The sequence below is a fragment of the Gambusia affinis genome, linkage group LG02 (genome assembly GCF_019740435.1).
Source record: "Gambusia affinis linkage group LG02, SWU_Gaff_1.0, whole genome shotgun sequence".
In the NCBI taxonomy this organism is placed as follows: Eukaryota; Metazoa; Chordata; class Actinopteri; order Cyprinodontiformes; family Poeciliidae; genus Gambusia; species Gambusia affinis.
Window position 1 is genome coordinate 30,911,527 of NC_057869.1, and position 14,717 is coordinate 30,926,243.

Below are 14,717 nucleotides of genomic sequence, written 5' to 3' on the forward strand. Positions count from 1 at the left end.
ATGCTCACTTTGTCTCTGTGTCACAAACACACACACACTCACCCGCACACCATGGGTCCACCTTTACACCCTGAAATGTAATGAAATTATAAACAAAACATAGAATGTCTTCTCAACTTGTTTGCGACAGACAAGGTAAACACATCAAACTTTTAAAAATTCAGCATTTGATATGGTGACACATTATTACGTAAAACTGTACATGTATAACGTTCAAGATAGTCTTTTTCTCCTTGATCACTATTACTTTTACAACTTTACTCTAAGAAACACTCTGATTCAAGCTGAAACTCAAATCCTTCAAAAAAATCTGTTGTCTGTAATCTTCTCACAGATCTCATTTTAAGGCACTTTACAAGAAAAATAATCTTCCAATTTGTACACAATCCCATCGCAGAGACAAACTGAAAGTCCATCACATACATTCCAATAGGATCCAGGTAGCAAACAATACATTAAAATTGGTTTAAAAAATGAAAAGATTTTTGATCTGTGGTGACTTTGCAGATTGCATCAAATCACTGACTTTGCAGCATTGACTGGATGAGGATGTAGCAAAAGGGGACAGTCGATTCCAGTGCAGGGTATGCATGTAGCAACAGCAGAAAGGAAAACCTTCCCCAGGCTGTCTCTCTGATGAACACAATGAACAGCTTGCAGCCAGAGGAGTCTGCTACTCTGCTGTGAAAAATAAGCATATTTGCATTATCATAACCTGCCTTACTGGTACTCTGCTAATATACTCTGCGGTACATACGCACATGTACACACTGTTCCTCTGCTTTATATATATATATATATATATATGTATATATATATATATATATATATATATATATATATATATATATATATATATATATATGTATATATATATATATATTTGTATTTCATGTCTGTAATATCTTGAACCCAAAGTAAAATTTCTTGTCTGTATATACAATCTTGACAGATATCCATCAAGTATGTTCTCTGTTAAAGTATAAAAGAAGAGATGCAAAAGTGATCAAATATATAGTTATGGATAAATTAGTTCTAGACAAGATGAGCCACTCATTAAAACTTTTTGGGACTGAAGGAAAGACAATGAGTGATGCTGCAGATTCTAAGATAATGATGCTATGGAACTCTAACTGATTTATTTGGAGGCAGCCATTAGTTGAAGTAAAAATTTGAGTATGTAAAACGTTACATGTTCATACAAAAAATATTTTAAAAAAATGGGATAGTGGTGTCTGAACAACAAAGAATGTCTTGTAAGTGATCACCATTCAATTCAACCCTTAAATATGCTGCCTAAGTGCAACCTTCTTCACCAGATGTAAGTAAAACTAGCATGGCGTCTGATTTTAGCAGTTGTAGGATTTCTCTTTTGTCTTTGGCAAATGTGCAAAACCAATGCACTTCAACAATGAGCCAGACTTTTAGTTGTATTTTTCTAGTCCGCTTCCTACTTTTGGAGCGGTCTACGGTCTGTTTGGCGTTCACTTGAGTTCTAACCGTGGCAGAATTCACTTCAACTGAGCATAGGCCGAGGTTTGTAGACAGACCAGAGAACCTGACTTAACTTTCCTGACTAGGAATTTACTTCAAATAAGAGACTTCAGATATTTTGACCCTTAACTTTTATAATGCTGTTCTAGTAGCACTGAGGTCTCATGGTTGTTAGTTAGGGTCTGGTAAAAACAGGAAAAGAAAGAACTGCAGCCTGTTATTCATTCCATCAGGTTTCTCCATTGTCATTTTTAAGTCAGACTGGTGTAAAAGGGCAGTAAATTGTTCTGACTGCATTCAGATGGATGTTTTGTATAATATGGACTTATTTGTCTGGACTCTCATTTCATTTTTTTTTTTTTCTAAAATAAGAAAAAAATCTGAATAGAACAGAGTTGTAGGATTGCAAACAAACACACAGAATCTAAAACATGTTCTGTTTCTTACCCTAGAGATGTATTAAAGCAATGCTTCCTGGCGTTGCCTTTTCCGTTTCTGCATGTATATGAACCTTTCCCCTCCATATGTTATATCCGTTTTGTATTGCAGCTAATATTGAAGCTGTGCTTCAGTAACCACCCAGTGTTCAGGAATAAACAGCTGCGGGGTGACATAACCTTTCATGTAGTGCCAGTCTGTACATACACAAATAATTGAAGCCCTTGACCCTGTCGAGCAGCACCAGGCTGTAAGTACAAACCTGACATTTTGATACCGCTCCGGGGAACCCTTCTACTACTTATTTTTATATTTCAATAATCCATGTCAGCCTGAAGAGTGAGAGAGAAAAAGGGAGGGAAGCTGGGGGTGTGTGGGAGCTGTGAATGATTAAGACTGGCAAAGCCAAATAATGCACTCACATGACAGACTATAAATCAGGTTTTGTGACATTTTCAAAAAAAAAAAAAGAGGTGTATAAAGAGTAAGCTGGGTTTTATAGCTAAAACCACTCATGCAGTCACAAACACAAAGACGTCCACACACATTGCTCCTTGCCCCAAATGCCATTCATTTATTATTTATATATAGTATATTTATTTATTTCTGCCTTTCTTTCTCCCTTTCTTACTGAATGTTGTAACCTTTTCAGTGCAATATCCACCGGGGTTTTTGAGGTCTTGATAATGATATCTGGTTGTGTGTGTGGACAGGCAACACAGGGAAGGTCAGTGGATGACGGTTGTTGAATTTGCGGCAGTGAAAGTATACTAATGCAGCAGCGGACGAGCGGTTAAGGACTGACAGCTATCAACAGCAGTGAAGGAAAGAAGCCACAGCATGACTGCGAATGCTGGAAGGATGGGGCTCGTTTGCCATTGACTGAGGCCCAGTCACTTCAGTCAATGGTTATCTTCTTCCTCTGCACCACTCATTATTTGCATGACTCTCCTCCCTCCCTCTGTTTTTTTTTTTTTTTTCTTTAGCTTTCACACTTTAATCATGGCTGCTGAGATGTTGTTTGCTGTCACCTCTACCAAATTTACAACACCATCAACCAAATTTGCATATTGCCTAATATGGATATTTCCAATTGAGGCTGTCTCTCAACTGCTAATGGTTTCTGCGTTGTTGTTTCTGGAGCATGGCCATCTCCCACATCACTGCAGCTTTGTCTAGATAAGAGGAATAAAGGTAATTCCTAAGCAACTGATTTTCTCATTTGCTTTTATCGACAGTGGTAACTCTACAATCTGCAAGGTTTGGTATTTTACCATTGCGATGGTCATTAAACATGCTACAGTAGCTAACAGGAAGCATGTAAGTCATGCTCTTTTTCCCTGATAACATTGTATCTCAATAATAATATTGTATGTTACAAACGTAACCCCAAGGGTTTTACAGAGAAGATTTAAACAACATAGACACATAAAAACGTAAGATGAATATATAAAATTATAATAAACAAATGCCCCAGAATATTGGGATTATTTCAGTATTTAATGGTCTTTTAATGCGTTTAAAAATGTGCCACTCTAGTCAGTTGTTAAGTATTATTGTAAATAAATGGAATACAACTTTAATATGAAGTTAAATAAAATTATTTATATAAAATTAATTATATAAAATATATATTTTTTAAAAGCAGTTTTCTGTATTCACCCTCTTTGACTGTTTTACCATTTTTATTGCTTTTGCAAATCAATCATAATCAACAAAATGTGGCTTTTTTGACTGATTCATACAAAAAGGTACCGTAATATTTAAAAATATACTACATCAAATGTAGAATTTCATACATATTCATCCTCTTTAAAGTGGCTGACCTAATTCAAATATATTTGTAGCTCGTTTTGCCGTTTGCTTCCTATTTGCACCTGTTGCAAACTGCACCTTTTTATGCTTTAAATGAAGAAAACATAAAAAGGAACAGTTTCATTAGAAGTCTACATCTGCACTTTACACTGTATGTTAAGTCTAATTAATGAAGCCCAGTCTCTTCCATGGACTTCCTGCCGTTTGCCTTCATTGTTCCAAGTCACATCTAACTTGACAATCTTGTAGGAACGCTTTGTTAACATTTCTGACAGAGGCCTGCGAGCTTTTCTAGCTAATCACAGTATTTTGACAATCTCTTCATTCACAGCAACAACATGAAACTGCTTATTTTCCAAATGCCAAACATGGAATGTTTTGATATCTGTTCACATTATACTCCTCGAAACATTTCAAGTTTCGCTTTCTGCAAATGCAAACAAATTTACTTCATCAAATTATGAAACACACAGCCACAGCAGCAGAGAATCAGCTCCAGCACTCCTTTCCTCCTGTTGTCCTTAGCTGCATGTTGTTTTGATACACAGCTGCCATCTGTGTGAAATATTAATGCAGTGGGCTGATTTGGGGTGTCGAGCAGTGTCACTCATTTGGCTTTTAATCATGCAGCAGCTTGAGAAAAAAGGAGGGAAAATAACTTCCCTTCCTGGGTGGCTGTCAAAGTCTTCCCAAAGTCATCTGGCACGTAGGGCGTCATGCCTGTCACCTGTCTCTTCTATCATTGACAGCTGCATTTTTGGCTCATCTTCAAGCGGCTGAGCACTTTCACGTCTAGCCTCTCTTTCAGCCAAAACAAGGATGCCAAGCATGAAAATTTTAAAACAATCCCATTGCATTGTGAACCCTCTGATAGGTTGTCTTCTTTGAAAAGAATACTTAAGAATATGTATCAAGAGTTAGTTGGACATATTCAAATATATTCTGAATATTGGTATGTTACCTTAACCCTCCTGCAGTTTTAGTGCAACGTTCAAGAGGAATAATGAAATACTCACAGTCGGACAGTAGGGAAGCAGGAGGCTTGTCTCGTCAGACCGTCAGTTCAAGAAACCATACAAAAAAAAATATGTAAAATCACACACAGGGTCAGAGTGACCTCTCCGGACTACACACAGTAAAAGACTTGTTGGGTCTTAATGAGCCCGTCTTTTAAGACTGACTATGAAGACTATAAATAACAACTTTCCACTGTCGAGTATTACATTTCATCCATATAGCCATTTAAACTTGGGCTGGAATCATTGCTATCAATGGGAACAAGAAGTCCTGTAAAACCTGGCCTTTCCACTAGTGCATCACAGTGACCCCACTGACACACACACACACACACGCACGCGCACACACACAATCACCCCCCTCCCCCACACACACACAGGCTAAAGTGGACTTGTGTAAAAAAACAATTATTTTAAAAACTTTTAGACTCTCTTATTATGCTTTTGTGGGCTGAATATTAGCTACAATGAATAAAAATTAAGTACTATGAAATATGTCATTAGTATTATCTTAAAAATGTAAATGACAATAAATATATAACAATAAAAGCATATATATATATATATATATATATATATATATATATATATATATATATATATATATATATATATATATATATATATATATATATATATATATAAGGTTCAGCAATGCTACATTGGCTATGTTTTTTAATCAGGGCATCTAATTAATGTTCATAGTGGATTTGCATTTTTACACTATTTCCTTGAGAAAGACAATTCAAGGCTAAAATAGTGTTGTTAATTACAACAAATTCATTAATTATTAAGGATGCAAACATGTCAGGCAAGCATAACTAATTATTCTGGTGTGTTAACAGTTGTTTAATGTTAGCAGCAGCTGAATTATTTAGAGCTCCACTGCCATATTTGGATTGTTTGTAAACAAGTTGGAGAAAGTTTCAGCTGGGTCTCAGAGAAACCAGAAAACAAAAAGAAACACACATACTGACACTCACAAAGAAAAACCACAGCTGGGGGTTATCTAATTATAGCTGCTCATAAAATGCAACTGTTAAAGGGCTGAGGAGGTGAAAGGAGCCACTGGTGTTAATTTAGTGCACTACAATCAATGTTGTGTTTTAAGTCAAAGTAACATTTGATGTCTGTATGTGTGCTTGGGTTTCTTTCTTTGCATTGACAGTAAATTAGTCAGTGTATGACAGTAACTGGATGTGGCAGCAGACAATTTATGTTGTTATGTTTTAATTGTCACCTGATATGTGTGCAGGCTGAAATCAGAAAAAAAAAAGGACACTCTTCCTTGCGCCAAACTGGGATGAGGTGAAATCTCATGATCCAAACATCTACCAAGTTAGATTTGACTGATTTGTACAAAATAGCCTGATGTTGATTCAGCGGAGAGGCCTTTGGTAAAACCTAGTCATGGAAACTATGTCACCTGTGCACAGCAGAAAGATGCTTAGCGGGACATCGCTCAAATGAGCCTGGATATTTTGCATAATAAAACTAATGCAGTGTTAAATTAGGCTGTTTTGGTGAAAGCAGCTTCTTCTGATGACTTTAGCCCATAAAAACTGTCATACCAAAATTGTCAATTAGTTGTTAGCTAAAACGGCTGTCAGTTTTTATCACCCCATGCCTGTTTCTCTCCTCCCTCTCCAACATTGTGATATCTGTCATGTGAAATGGTCTTTGTTAAAGTAATTGCACAAAACTCAACATAATTTTCATTATATATAATCAGGATATAAACATCCATCTGCCTGGCTTTTCATCAGGTAAATACAACTTTGCATATTAAACGCATCAAAAAAAGACAGCATCTGGAGTATGTCAGAAATGCTTTGGCAGTATTTTCTTTGGTAAGAGCTTCATCAGTGTAAGATTAGCTCAGTCTATCTATTTGTCTGCCTTCCATCCGTCCATCCATCTGTCTGTCTCTCTGCCTCACATAATTCCTGAGCAGCTTGTTGCATGTTTCCAGTGGTATTTTGATGTTTTATCTTGAGCAATGAGCTTCACGTGTGTGAAGTCAAACGATCTTCTGCCCATCACCCTAATCTTTTGAACCAGACCAAGGCACTCTAACTCTGTAGAAACCATCATGTCTCCAACAAAGGAATGTCTAAAAAAGGCTCTATGAAAAGGAGCAACCCTATAGCGTCCCAATGTCACTGGGAATACCTCTTGTTTTGGGATTACAGCGACTGACAACGAGGTGCCACATCCTCACACAACACTCCCATAGAAAACCTTTTGTGAGGCACAGTAAACATCTACTGTTTTGTCAGTTAGCAAAACTTTAGCTGGAATTGAAGTGATTGATGCAAAAACAATTAACATGATGATGAAAAATGTACCTAACATCTTAACTCATCATTGTCGATGTATCTTTGACTGGAGGATCTGGTGTTATTGGCTTTGATTAAAAAAAATAAAATCATTAAGATAATACTCCTGTATACTCCACTAAGACTGTCTTCATTTTTTGTCCTTTCATCTCTGTAGTAATTTATCAGTTCATACTCCCCAGTAGGCATATTTATTTTGTCTTTGTCACCAAGGTCATTAATGAACGAACCCATTTCAAAGCTTTTCCAAAGTTTTCTTTTTTCAGCACTTTCCTCATTCACTCTCTCTTCATCCCTAAGCCCCTCCCCTCCCCCCTCCCCCACCCTCCCCCCTTCCAGGCCTGATGGCCTCATGAATCATCCCGTCTTGCTCGTAGAACTGCCCAACACCTCATTGCAACTACAGCCACCCCAACTTCCCCAATCCTTCTTTATTCCCACTAACAATTTGGTAATGAAATATTGATTTTTAGTTAGATTCAAATAGATGTTATTAACTTTGCATTGATAAATTGTTCTTTCCTCCTCCTCCTTCACTTACCTGTCTGTGTTTTTAGGAGAGTGTGCGGCTAACACCTGATTCACAAAGAAGCCTCGAGGCTCGACTTGCTACATGACCTACATTGCTTCTTTTAGAGGCCACTCATCGCTTACCTTCCATTGACACAAACACACACACAGACACGATTATTGCATTACAAGCGAAGACGTTAATGGTTACTGGTCTTGCCAGTCTTGTGCAATGCCAGGAAATTGAGACCATATTTTACAAAATATTGTAAAATCAGACAAAGTTCAAATCTCAAAGTAAGATGGGCTGGACAATGCATCACCTTCCCATGCTCAAGGCAAACAACATTGCTCCAAAAATGCTAAATAAAACATTACTTTGGATTTCTAAAAATGAATAACTGAAACGCATAACTGAACTCAGGAAACTGAGAAAAAAACAAAAGACCAACACAGTTGAAACAATATAGTGGTGTTCATTGTACACTTACACCCTCTTTCATGTTTGAGCTGACAGAGCAGTTAAATGAACTGTTGGGTTCTTGCAATTGACATGATGCCACCATGACATGAGGAGACGAACCTCCAACAAAGTGTCAGAGTTTAACATTATGTATGTGCTGCGGTCATAGACATTTTATGAGAAGTGAAAGGAAAAAATGGATAAATGTTGACAGTGTCTGCATTTAAAACAAGCTTAAGCTGATAAAGATTTGTCTGTTATTAAAACTGACTGTAAATGATTTAGAGCACTAGTAGGTGAGAGAACATAACAATAAAAAACTGTAACAGAAGCATAATAATGAAAGTTTCCATGAGACACATTTATATTAAGACTGTTACATGGTAAACAAAAGCTCCGATATCTGAAGACCACCACAGTACATGCAGATAAGATGAGACTGAACCCTTTACCTGAACACACTGAGATCTACTGGTCAAATCGCTGTCAAACTAATGAAGAGTTTGTTCTGACAAGCCAATAGTGTAAAGCTTCTGTAATAAAACCTCATAACTGTTACCTATGCTGTGGGGAAAAAGATAAAGAGCGCTGCAAAGTGTTGCTTATTATCCAATAAAATCATTTACCACTTTTAGAGCTGCTGTACTGACACTATGCATTTTCCAGAAACCAGACTGACAATCTGATAGACTATCATTTAATTGTAACCCATATTATTTTCACAGGTAGAAATCATAGCCTGCAATACACCTTGTTGCAACCAACAAAGAAGGAAAATCATTTTGTGGTCAATTTATTGTTAAAACTTTGTTTTTCTTTTCACTACTGTCTTGTTTTAGAAATAGTTTTTGATTTATTCTGTTTTGTGATTCTTTGTTTCTGGATCTGGTAGGAATCTGTTTTTAGGATTTAATTACTTTTTTTGTTTGTTTGTTTTTGCTGTGAATCTCCCATGAGTTTTCTTCTAAAATTAGCTTGGTTAGCTAGAGATTAGCCACAAACTGAAATATAATGTGAATTTCAGGTATTAGTGTTTCTAAAATGAAAAGACAAATATGTCAGATATAAATACATTTTTGCATTGTGAGCTTGTTGAATTTACATTTCCACATAGTTTCTATTTGTCATACACACACCACTGCACATAGATGCCATCCCTGTCCCAATTCCATATTAGGGCCAGCTTCTTGACACAAGATGGACGTGGTGGACAGGCAGAACCCAGGGGACACAACCAGGGTTGTGGCGGCCATTTCAGAGAAGACCATTTACATTTCACTATGTACTCTTTTTCATTTTTTACTGACAGCAACACAATTTCCTGTTCCATCTGGCAGGCTTTAGACTGGAAATCTGAAACTGAAATGTAATCTTTGGGGCTAACACTGTGCTTGGCCTCCCTGGAGAATTGCCACACAAAACCCTGAACTTACTTTTATCCATGGAGGTGATGGTGGTTAGCCTGGAACAGAGGGGTGCTTAAAAACAGACTGAGTAATTCCCCCACCATGAGGTGATTTCGATGCTGCTTGCCTGAATTGTGTTTCTTTTAGATCACACACCAAAACACAGCAGTAATTACAGTGGGGCAGGTATTAAGAGTACAAAGCAATGTTTTTTTCTGTTCTAGCACATGTTGACAATGTTTTTCACCAATAGGTTCATATTTCAATAGGTTTTAATCTAATTCAGTTTATGTAGAAATTAAGTGAATGTAAAATCTTATTTCTGTATGTATTGATGACATTGTGCCAAAGTGTGGACTGGAAGCTGTTGTGTGTGTTTCTCAGTAAAAAAAAGATCCCACCTTAAGTTTTTATCTAAAATATAAATCATGTAAAAATCCTGTGGTAGTAATTCATCTTCTAGTCAAACTAAGTATATAATAAGGTCTGTTATAATAAATCCAATTTCCTGGTGATCATCCAGGGAGTGGACACAGAGGTAGTGGACTCTTTTATCCGGGCATTCATCTGAACAATAAACTGAACTGGATTCACAATGCTGATTGTCTTACAGTAATCATAAGAGCAGACTCTAACTACTGAGGAGGCTGAGGTCTTTTTTGGACTGCAGGGGGCGCTCCTCTGCACCCTGTTTGACTGTGGTAGCATCACTCTGTGGTGTTAGAGCAGCAGTTTATCTACAGCTGAAAGGAAGTGGTTAGAGAAGCGAATCAGGAAGGCCAGCTCTGTGACAGGACACCCCCTCCACCCAGAGCAGGTGGTGAGGGACAGAAGGACACTGGTTAATGGACGTCACTGTTAGACAATGTCCCCCTCCTCAGTGATGGATAATGTCTCTCTCCCCATGTAGGGAGCTGTGGCTGAACAAGAGAGCTCCTTCAGTGACAGATCGCTGCATCCTAAGTGCTCAAAGGAGTTTTATCACAGATCCTTCCTCACAGCAGCTAACACTCTATAACAATCACTGTTCCCTACCACCTCAACATACCCTGCTGGTATTTATTTTAAATATATCGTCATAATAGTCACACTAAAGGTTATTCACATCACATCAGTCTCTAACCAACCACCCATTCTGTCCATCATTTCCAAATGAAGCCAACCTGTCACTTGTTCTGTTTCCATACATAAAGGCTAGAATGGTTGTGAAACAACCCGGGGAGACAGTTCAAGTCATCCTTGTAGACATTTGGATTATAGAAGCTGAGGCTACCTACTATCTGTGCTTAGTGCTGACATTTCATGGTAAATGTAGTGCGCCCCCTGTCCTTGAGGTGGAGAAAAGAGGTTAAGCTGGCTTTTCTCTGTTGGGGTGTCCATTGGTGTAGCTGAGGTTTGGTTCCTCCAACGGATATAAAACATGCACATCCCACATATCTGAGGCTGTAAATGGATTTTTGATCCTTGGAGAGAAAGTGAACATTGGAACTGTTAAAAAGCTCAAGATGTGAGCTTACTGGCTTTTCATAGATGGTTGTGAGACGGTGTGACCTTTGTTCGCCTGTGGAAGATAAACACCTCTTCTCACTACATCACTGCTATAAGGACATATTTAATCTAGATTGGATTGCTCTATTAAGTATGGAGACTGTGTCATGCTACATGCAGATAACCTTGTGTTATTAGCTCCCTGATGGCCAATCAATACTTCACTTCCTTGCTGTGGAGGCTGAACCAAGTCCCTCACCTAGATAATCATCTCTTAATGTTGGATGCTGAATAATTGGTAGCCTCTCAATCCCAGCCTGGTTGACAAGGATAGTTTGCATATTAAAAACATTGCTCTAATGTTCTATCATTCTGAACAGGGAGAATAAACATTCATATACATAATATTTTTGAGATAATTGAGCTGGGATGCATTACGAAACCCCAGGAAGCAAAAATAACCTGATAAAAACAAGGGGCTGGTTCTTGCCTAAAGTCGAGTGTTGATGTTGCTGTAATGATATGCATTGCGGGGAAAAGATAGCTTGTCTAACTGTCTAAAACAGAACGGTGGTAGAGAATTGAGTCTCTGGTGGCCATTTCTCTGTGGAGTGGAGAAATCATCTTCCCACTGAGCAGCTGCTCTCTAGCGGATGGAACTGACATGGATGATGAGGATGGTGATGATGTTTGAATGAAAAACTCCCTGTCCATCTGTTCAGATCCACATTTTTATTGTCATTCTTGTTGCTTCTCTTTCTTCATCTAATTTCTTTTCCTGAAGCATAATTATAGGTAGAGCTTTGTGTTAAGCGAATGCTAAGCATTTCTCACTGGTTGATTATTCCCAGTTTTTTTCATGGTTTATGCACAGTTCAATTGAGACAAACGTTGACATAAATTTTCAGTGAATTAATCACTGAATTAATTAATGGCTACTTTGTGAATTTGGTTATTTTTAGGTAACTTCTGCTCAATGGACTCACATAATTTAATTTCAGTTCATTTAAGTTAGAACATTTAAGTTAATTCAGAACAAAAGTTATTTAAACTATAAAGCAAAGGAAAGGAAAAAGCTTCTGGTGAGATCATGGAACTGTTCTGTCTGTGGTCTTTTAAAGAATTAAAGATAGAAGTGCTGACATTAAGGACATTAAGGCCTCAGAACAGAATTAGCACTTTTTTTTTTTTTTGATTCACCATTTGAGATCATTTTGTGGAAAAAAAAAACAATCAAACTACCTTTAGTTATACCATCCAAAAAGTCTACACCATCATCTTCTCTTTCATACAGAAACACTGTCATACAAGTAATACACTGACTGGCAGAGTACACTTTACATATTTGTCATCTTCCTGTCTCTGTCTCCCATAGTGATACTGAGGGCATGGACACTTGTGCCAGCGCTACAAGGAGAAATATAGTGAGTGTCAAAGTAAAAGAAGAGGCGTTCTTTCATCCAAACAGAAGGAAGTAACTGTCTGTCTAGGTTGCAGGATGGAAGTTGGATGGTGGATATTCTGGAAACTGACAGTCAGCCAACATCCCGCCCTTGGAGACTTCTGTTCCAAGGGCACAGATATGGCCATTCACCTGGGGAGCTTCAGAAAATATCTAGACTTGGAGGGATTTGAGGGTGAATGCTATCATTGCTGGATTACTGGAAGAAGCAGGCACCATTGATCCAGGTCCAGCATATACCACCCAGGGGACGAATCAAATGAAACTCTCAAACTGGAGCAAAGAACCTTTGCAAAATAGCTCAATCGTTGTTGTGGTAGTTGTTATGTTTTTGTGGCACATTAAGTTTTTAAAGGAAACAAGTTTGTTTGATATATATATATGTATATATTAAACATTCAGCAAAAAAGACTAAGCAACATCTCTTCCAGTTAGTGACTGCTTAATATGATCTGAGCTACATCACAATATTGCTGCCACTCTTAAATATAGAAGAAGTGTATTACTGTAAAACTAAAACCAGACAACAACATGTAAAAGAAATATAGAAGAAGTGTATTACTTTTACATGTTGTTGTCTGGTTTTAGTTTTTACATTCAGGAATTCTAGTATTCTGAAGTATTATACATCTAAACAGCATTACACTTTAATTTAAACCACTTTATTAAAGTAAATTTACATTTCAGATGAATTCTTTGCTCTTTAAATTACACTGCATGAACGTCTTTAACGTTATTTACCTTCCTGTACTGCAAATACAATCCTGAAGTGCAAGTGTTTGAACTCTGGTAATTTGTGAAGTTGTAATGAAGGATAGAAACAGATACTTTGAGAATGTAATCAAGGGCACCAAGACAGAGGGTGGGGAAGAGAAGAAAGACAGGATAGTGCAACAGACAGAAAGAGAGATAAAGAGATTGATGGACATGGCTCATCCTCTCTTTGATGGCTTCATCAATAGCCTGAGGAGACATGCACACGTTTGTCTCTCTGCAGTTTGTGATTGACAGCAAGCAGGTGCTGAGTGAATGAAGTTGTCAGGGAGGCTGGTGATCAGCTGTGTGTCACCGTAACACCAACTGAAGGCTCGACTTGACACAATGCAGCGGCAGATTGTCAGCTCTTGTTCTGCTAGAAAAATCACTGTAAAATCATAAGATCAAATCCAATTCCAAACTAATTTTGAATGTTGTTTTTCCATCCTCTGAGAGATTCCTCTAAATGTCAATCTGAACTAAATCAATTTCAGCATTAATGGTAAATGGCTTGTCGGAGGACTCCAAAACATTTTGCACAATACTCATTCACCCTCCTCTATTAACCCTGTCAACAATGCTTTCACCAGCCTTGTACTAAGAAGTAGCTCATATAATGTGCTCAACATATGCACAGTTCCACTAGGTGTTAGCTAATTGCTGCGGGCTAGTCTGAAGGGGCTCATTGCAGGAGTTGTGGGGAGGGATGCTTATTCTTTCATTCAGTGAGAAAAGAAAACAACATTGCATCAAATATTGAGATTTGAAGATTACAAAGTATTAAGTACAAACAGAGAACCTCAGTTGTAAGCTCTGGTGAAGTTCTTCATTTTGAAGTTAATTTTGCCACAGAAGATATTGATTCTGTTGTGTATACAGACTGATTTACTAATGCCATTTTTTTCTTCATTAGAATAAGGAGTGTGCAAGGATTCTCCTGTTTTGTTTCACCTCCAGATTTCTGTTAGAAAAGCAGCAGCAGCAGTCGATCACACCTTTGACAGCAGATGTTGCACACTACTCTTTTCATCTGAGATGAAATGGGGCTTGATGTCGCAGTTCGTAACTGCATCTGCATTTATTCTCACAAACATCGACAATAGAAATCAGAGAGAGGTGTAATTATCATCCATTATAACCATTCTTTTATTTCCTTCAGGAGCAAAAAAGAGGATTTTACAGTAAAATCTTTTTCAGAAGAAGGTCAGTATTTGTTTCAGAGATCGCCTGAAGAGTTGTTGTTTGTCTACATAGGAGACAGAGAAGTGCAAGCCATTAAGTTGGCTTTAGAAGAGTACACACACTGGTTGGAAGGCACAGAACTGTGCCCAACTGTGTTTTCGTTGACCATATAATTGCACAAATTAAAATTACAAAAATAATTTTGCTTGATGGAAACATGCCAATTTTGAAAGACGTCAGGTTTTTTGATTAAAAGGTTTTGACGTTGTTTATCAGGTGCTTTGAAATGAGGGCATTTTGCAAAACTGCATGGAAACATTTTAGTCATCACACAAGTCATGTGAACAC

At 37.6% G+C, this 14,717-nt stretch overlaps 1 long non-coding RNA gene across 1 annotated transcript; it reads left to right on the top strand.

Annotated features, from left to right (window-relative positions):
• Positions 1-10,132: 10,132 nt before the first annotated feature.
• Positions 10,133-12,787, top strand: LOC122846144. Its single transcript, XR_006373189.1, has 3 exons — positions 10,133-10,301; positions 10,392-10,536; positions 12,345-12,787. It is a non-coding gene; the product is annotated as an uncharacterized LOC122846144 (long non-coding RNA).
• The last annotated feature ends 1,930 nt before the right edge of the window (positions 12,788-14,717 follow it).